General features: G+C 48.1%; 1 long non-coding RNA gene across 1 annotated transcript; it reads right to left on the reverse strand.

The window, feature by feature from the left end:
• Positions 1–1536: 1536 nt before the first annotated feature.
• Positions 1537–4376, reverse strand: LOC133468483 (uncharacterized). Its single transcript, XR_009785507.1, has 3 exons — positions 4285–4376; positions 3949–4064; positions 1537–2276 (listed from the first exon to the last, which is right to left on the reverse strand). It is a non-coding gene; the product is annotated as an uncharacterized LOC133468483 (long non-coding RNA).
• Between the last annotated feature and the right edge of the window lie 3407 nt (positions 4377–7783).

Below are 7783 nucleotides of genomic sequence, written 5' to 3' on the forward strand. Positions count from 1 at the left end.
TGAAAAGAAACGTCAACCACGACAGGGACTTTGACGCCAACGAGACTGAGAAAGGCTTGGAAGATGGCAAAATAATCCTTTATTGACAGATATACAAGGACCAAACGCGCCTCACCGCGTGCGGAACATCAGTACATGCCGTTCGACATGGACTCAATCAACTGCGTCATCTTTTCTCTCGATCGCCATTCTAAAACCTTTGGCATTGCTCTCCCGCGTAATCGAGATTCACCGCCTGGTATTTGTCGTCAACTCAAAAGCTGCGCTGACAAAGTGATGCGCCGCCGCCATCTACAGGAATCTGGTGGTTACTACAGTAGTTTACAGACCCGATATTCACAGACGAGCTGGGCAAAGGGAAGCGCGCTTGCCGGATATATTCGTCAGTGGCGCTGAACGGTTGGATTCCAGTCACGACTATAAACGTTCACAGCAGTGAAGGAGTTAACGACTAAAAAGTATTTTCTTTCATGTCTTACAAAAACTAATGCTTGCGGAGATGCAAGGTTTCCAATCGCCAGCGACGACATACTGCGATTTCTTTCAAATCGCATTGAAATCATCGGGGTCCTCCCGGCGTGCCGACAGAAAACGCATCCTTCGTTTGAGTTGAGAGGGAAAAAAGAACGAAGTGGAGAAGTGCGCTCAGTAGAATATTGTGCAGACGAGGTGGGCTCCATCATCGAATTATGGAAATGGATGTCAGTTGAAGTGCGCCTGAAAAGCTCTCGCTGACTGCATTTTTTTCCAGCGCACACACACACGCACGCACGCACACACCGGGTGTCAGCGGCATAAAGATCAGCTCAGAGTCTGCTGGTGTAAATCCCGGCTGACAGGACTGCTGAGATAGCTGCTGCGTCCACGGCAACGCCGGCCCGCCTCTCTTGGGTCCGCACGGCAACAAAGCTCACGCCGTCCACCAATCAGCGCGCAGGCCGCGGGGCCAGATCTTCCTTTGTCGCTACGGCCGCTCGTGCCTGGTATTTTGCTGTTTTCTTCAATCTTCTACGGTGAGGGACATCCAGCAGCAGCACGCGCCCGCTTCGTGTTTGGGGTCGGCGTCAACGTCGCCGGATCCAGACGTGTGCGCAAACACGCGCGTGGCGACGGATTTTCTATTGAGTTCGCACCTCAGCATTTGCACGAGTCTGTTTGTCAGCTGTCTGCACGTCGCCGTCGGTTGACATTGCGGCGGCTCCAGGCTTGTAAACATTTGTCAGGAGAAGCAATGTTTGCGGTGACCCCAAAATTACTTGCTGAGCTGCGCTCCGCAGTCTCCGCTTGGCTGCGGCACTCCTTCAGTCTCAGCTGGGATGCAATTGGTCTCCTTATTAGCGACTTCCCGCGCGGTCAACTAAGTGCAGGAGACCGGTGGCGTGCAAAGGTTTGTCGGTGCACGCAACGGCAGTCACGCCCCTCGCCCAAAAACAATCATCAATGGTTGCCGATGGAAGTTTTTTTCAATCGAAATACATTCATCGGCGAAGGGGGGCAGACGGACTTTTTGCCTGATAGAAATTCGCCTCCCCCTTGCCCCCCCCCCACCCCCTTGCACACCACTTAATAAAAATCTTTCTTTATCCCATTACACGAATCATCGGTGCAGGCATAATCGATAGAATATTCGATTCTTAAAATGTTGAATAGCCGCAGCCCTAATTTTGGATTTTTTTTTTGTATTCAGGCCAAAGCCCTGCCTGGTATAAAAGTATTGCGTTGGCACCATCTTGAGGTGAGGAGCTTCATTTCGTCAGGCCAAATAGAAAGAAGCACTTTGGGCATCTTGTGGCATCTCTAAAAAAAAAAAAAATAATGTAATTCCGCTTATTCAGTATCGGCGATATCGGCCTCGAAACGTGCGCCCGAGGCCGTCGCTGCTCCGTGCTCATCGAGCACGCGATGGTCATCGTCGGCGTGACGACGATGATGAGGATGTAAATAAAGTCTGCTCGGAGGCCATCGTTTTTGAGAAGAGACGTCACAGTGGATTTATCGCCTGCCTCCGAGCGCGCGTGCGAGTGTGCGCGCTGCGACGTGTTGAGCCCGATGGAGTCCATCTGGGCGCTTCCGCGCTTGCCAAAAAACAATCACAGCCCTCCTCCTCGCGTCGCCGCCTTTGGGCAGCACTGTCAAAACTAACAAGCAAAATAAAAAAAGCAAAAACAACGATAATCATCATTCAAGCGCTCCGCTTTCGCTCGTGGCTTCGCCCGACTCAAATTTGTCACCTCCACGCTGCCAAAAGGAGAACGTTGACTCACGCTGTTTCGTGACTAGAACAAAGAGGGACAGAAAAGACAAAAGAGTGAAATGGTGCCAGAGGACTCACTTCTCGGATCTTACGACTATCGTTTACACTTCTTGCTTCTTGCTGGGGGGGGGGGGGGGTGGATGGTGACTTTGTGCTGAGCTTTTCGACAAAACGCACCGAAGGATCCCACGAGAATGTTGAACTCGACGGCACGCGTCACGTCCGCCATTTGGCGTCGGCCATTTTGGCGTCGGCGCAGTCTTACAATTGTAATATTTAATAATATAATAATAATATAATAATAATAATACTGTAATATTTACAGTGCGTACGGTATCGACGGGAGAAGTGGACACACGCTTCCCCGCCGCAACTTCGGGTCAATTGTAATGGCAGATGTTGTTTTTTGTGTTTCCCCGTCATAATAGTTGTGTGCGTTTCCGTTTTTGCTGTGTTGTTGTCCACTGAGTGCAAGTTGCGCTCTGTGTTGTTTTCATTGTGCGGCAAGTGTGTAGTTAGTGCGCATCAGCTGCACTTCAGCGCCGTAAATTGTATGTAAGGGGCGCTAACGTTCAAGTGGCCTCCGTCGACATGGCTAATGGCGCTAAGAAGGAGGCCGCGGGGCCGTCGGGAGCAAGTCTGCCCGCGCGGACGTTCACGCTGTGCCCTCTGCCGGCGTCGACGGGCAAACGCAATAAAGCCTGTGACTCGCCGTTCCAGGTTACGGTTGCGTGGTTAGGAGGTCGGTTATGGTTTGGTTGGGTTAGCTTTAGGGAGACGAGCTTAAGGTTAGCGCTCTGGGTCCAATTTTTGTTCGCTAGTCAAAGGAAAACAATTGGCCGAACGACAGCTCATATTTACCTTTAATGAACATTTTCTTTATTTTTCAACCTATTTTTTTTTTTAGGCTAGGAAGCATTTTTTTAACCACAAAAAATGACAGCATGCGTCTAAAATCCCACAATATGGTGAATTTTGCGCAACATGACTATGAAAAAAATGCGTAACGGCCTGAATCCGCAATAGACGAACTGCGATACCGCGTGGAAAGACTTCTTCTTCTTCTATGTTTCTTGTACAGCACTTTGTTCCAGCGGCACTGTAAAAGTTAAAGCGCTCTAGAAATCAAACTGAGTTGAGTTGAGTCGAATGTTGTTTTTCTTCAGACAGTGTTCTAAACAACAGACTAACAACAAACGAGTCGTGCACTTGTCGCTCGGCAACTTTTGCGGGACGCCGGGCCAACGCGCACATGAAGGAAAATCGCTGTTAGGCACATTATGACACAAGTTCTCTGTGATCCCACCACAAAAGCGCTCCCTGAACACAGCGCAGGTTGGACTCGCTCCAAAGAAAAACAGACGGATGGAATTTCAGCAGCTCGCTCCCATGCCTAGCATGACCTTTGGCCTTGACCCCGGGGCGCGAGTGCACGCTGCCCCCACTTTGCCCGGGCGGGAGCGCACGTTTGGAATCCGCGGAGCGACGTGGCTTCGCTTACGGCGTTAGGGCGTGCTCATAACCGGCAGCTGCGACCCTCAGTACGCGCGTATGCGCTGCTAAGCACGCACGGATTGTCGCCAAGTAATGTGCTGCGTGTGCGTGTTTTCTTGACGCAGCTCGCGTCGTGAGATTGCGTTTAGGCGGCCCGATACTGCCGAGAATTGATATCGATGTCGTCTGTTTTTACAAACCTGAATTTCCCACGCAAGCCGGACGAGACCTCTCCCGCGCCGACCCGTTGAGAAAACCTGCTGGACCAGGAGATACGGTGGTGGCAGGAAATGATTGGATGATGAGGGGTTCCCCCCTAAAACCAATGACAGAAGTCATCAGACAATATTGTATTATCGTCATCATCGTTTTGTTTCAACAATAATAAAACGGCACCAAAGTATTGCCATGTTCATAAATACATTAGCATTGGAAAAGGAATTTCCCTTGGGTCTCGTTGAGGCATTTGTGTGCGTTCAGGCAATAGAAATAATATATCCGTACCTATGCAACAATTGGTAAGCAATGTTACTCACGGGCGAGCCGTTCCGCATAACAAGCGTCTTTAGAAGGTATTGCGCAATGCAGGCATGCGAGGGCTTTGCGAGGCGGCCTGGCAGCAAACAAGATGCCATCGCGCCAGAAGAGCGCAGATAACCTCGCTCGGCACGCCGCTGCCAAGCTATTTCGGGACGAGTGGGCTCTGGAAAAAAAAACTGGATATCCACCCTTGTTTTTTGACCAAGACAACAACAACAACAAAAAAAAAATATATATATATATATATATGTATTTTTTTTATTAAAGTCAAACACTGCGGCTGCTGGTTGTTTTTCTTTGCTTGTTTTTTAATCGCGGCAATGTATCGAAGGCAGCAGTAAAGTGTTTCCTTGACTTTACAACAACTGTGAACGGTAACACTAGCATTGATGCTAACGCTAGGTGTCCAGGCACGTCCACCTTTCGCATAGACCGCTCATTGAGAAAAATCGAACTTTTTTTTTTTTTTTTACATTGAAGTGTACATATTGTAGATTTCAAAGTTGCTTAGCGGAGAAGTCTTAACTTAAAGCAGAACAGAGCAAAATTGTCGAACGCAGATCCTCACCGTCAGAAGTAAATAGAAAATCGGTCGATACGGTGGTCACGGTTCGGTACGTCACCGTATTGAGCCTTTCCACACACACACACACACACACACATACATACATATATATTGATTCATCGGCTATTCGAATTTTCTTCTGCCAAGTCTGGGAATCGACCTCCCAAAATGCCCGAATGAAAATGTTTGGGTTTGTGCTACTGACACGCACTGGAATTGCGCTGGTGATTTCTGGAGATTTGGCGCGGTCACGACGGCCAAGTGAGTGGGTTTGTGCGGGAAGCGAGTCCAAAAACATTCGGGCGGCCGACTTTCAAATGTCACGTCTGATTAGTCACTCATTTTTCTGCTCGCTTTCCTGTTTTGTTGTTGTTGTCGGACTTGAATTATTTCTGTCGCGTTTGGTGTCGGTAACACCTGCGCCTCGCGGTTCTGCGGTTGCAGGTTCAAATCCGGCTTCGACCGTGCGGAGTTTGCATGTTCTCCCCGTGCCTCCGCTTTCCTCCCACATCCCCCAAACATGCGTGCTAGCTTGATAGGCGACTTCAAATTGCCCGCAGGGTGCGAATGTTTGTTTGTTTGCCCGTGCCTTGCGATTGGCTGCCGACCGTGTCAGCTGGGATGCGCGCGACCTGTCAGGAGGTGCAGAAAATGGAAATTTGCTCTGCTTTTCAATGTTGCGTTATTGTTTGCCTGAAGGATCGGAGAGACCCCACGTAGGGAAATGATGACATTAAAGACAGTGAAATCGGATGATATTATGACACAGTAGCACGCCAATGAAATTTGAATAATTGAATGGCATATTTATTTTTGGAATACATTATTACTTATTTAATGGCATTTGTATTTGTTGTATTCAATCTTGAATGGCATTTGGTATTTTTTAAATTGTATTTTTATTCAGTAAATGACAGTTTGATTTAAATGATTCCTTTAAAAAAATTGATTTTGTATTTTTGAATTATTATATTTTTTTATGACATGGCATTGTTTTATTTACTGGCATTTTCAGTTACTTAATACACCATTTATTCAAATGATTGGCATGGCATTTGTATTTATTATTTTTGGTGGTCTCCGCGCATTCAGCGGACACGCCCACAACGTTCGAGAGCAGAGACGACGGCTTGATTTGTAACCATTTGGAAGCCTTATTTTATTGACATGGCGATTTTTTTCCCACTCATTCAAATTTGGCAGGCTTGTCAACAACAATCTTCTCTGTGGTGTGTCAAATTTACAAGATGTTTATTTTCACTTTACAGGGACTTTAAGCAGCCAACCACTTGTTCAGAAGTCGAACCCAAAAAAACTTATTAAATATATTTAAGCTATAATGCATTTCTACATACTGTCAAAATAAAAAAATAAAATATATATATATATATATATATATATGCTGCCATATGCAGCATCTGGAATTCGTTTTTTTTCTTTTTCTTTTCTACATTTCATCACACGTTGCATAAAAGGCGGCTGCAGAGAAGGAAGACTAGAGAAAAGTGGCTGCCAAAGATGGCAGGCACGCAAAAGAACACAAGTGTCGTCTTCTCCCTCCACTGACTCTTTTCTTTCTAGCGACAAAATCAAAGTTCCCCTGGCAGGCCCGGTCCGACTGGGCTTGTTTGCGGACATCTGCCGTCAAGTCCAAATATTGGTTTTGGCCGAGCCGGCTGCTGCTACAGAATAGAGCGCGGGGGTTATTTTTACCGCAGCGGGCTGTGGCTGTGTTAACATAAAAAACAATGCCCCCGCCCCCGCCCCCGGCCCGCTTTACCATCTGCGTGGCGGAGGGAGCGGCAACTGGACGGGAGTGCCGACACACGAGGGCCCGGGCTGGTTCAACGGGGGCGAGAGAAGTCACAAAACGTGGAAGTCCAAAGCAGTCGAGAGGCCTCTGCCAGATTTGAGCTCCAAAGGTGGCAAAAGCGCTCACGCGTGGCACTTGAGGAGCGGTGACGGCGAGTAAGCAAGCACATTGACTTTGTTACCGTACTCAAGTGTATTTTTCAGGTGTTTGTACGTGACGTGAGTACAGTAATAGCTTGAGATAGTTTCATTTGTTCTGTGACCGCTAAGGAATCGTCTTTCCCCTTTGAAATCAATGAAAATGCCATGGATCCATTCCGGCCCATATTTTTAATAAGGAAACGTTCGACTCCGGAATCTGCAGTCACGTTGGTCGTTTGTCGCAGTTCGGTAGGCGTGACGCACTACGAAAAAAACCTTCCGAAGTCGCACGTCACTTCCTGTTGGGTTTAGGGTATGCGTGCCTTTGACGTTTTTGCGTGCATCCAAGCGGAGGGGATGGGCAGCGAGTGTGAGCGGACGGGCCAGGAGAACACACACGCCTTTGTCGAGGCCCCGAGCGGAAAAACGCCGAGCCGAGCGGACGCTCAATTACCCGAGCCGCGGACGGACACACAAACGCGTACTTGTGTGCATTTCGCAGTTGTCCCGGGGGACAAGAGTTTCTCTTCAGCTCCAGGCAGAAACATACAGGAGCGCCATTGTGGTGCCAACGCTCACCTTGAGGAGATGTTAGCATTGCATTATGGGCCGCGGCATGTCTCGTAAATTTGAGTGTTGTTAACAACCCTGTCAAATATTATAATATTACAAAAAAACAAAAACAAAAGGAGGCTTCAAATTGCTGAAAAATGCACGCCTAGACATGTTTGAGTCACAAGATATTTTCGCTTAAAGCCTGCGGTGCCTGAAAGATTTTCCCACCGGGTTGTCGTGGGGCTTTTCCACGCTGCAACGACGAGGCACTCTAAAGCGGCCACGCCGGCCCGAAGCCCCGGGCAACTGTCAAGTCAAATAGTTTTTTTTGTTTAAATCTTTCGGCCCTCCTCTGCGCCCTCACTGCCGACGACGAGGCGCTCTTAAACACACAAAAAAAAAAAAAAAAAAGACGAAGCATT

Source organism: Phyllopteryx taeniolatus, chromosome 18 (assembly GCF_024500385.1).
Source record: "Phyllopteryx taeniolatus isolate TA_2022b chromosome 18, UOR_Ptae_1.2, whole genome shotgun sequence".
Classification (NCBI taxonomy): domain Eukaryota; kingdom Metazoa; phylum Chordata; class Actinopteri; order Syngnathiformes; family Syngnathidae; genus Phyllopteryx; species Phyllopteryx taeniolatus.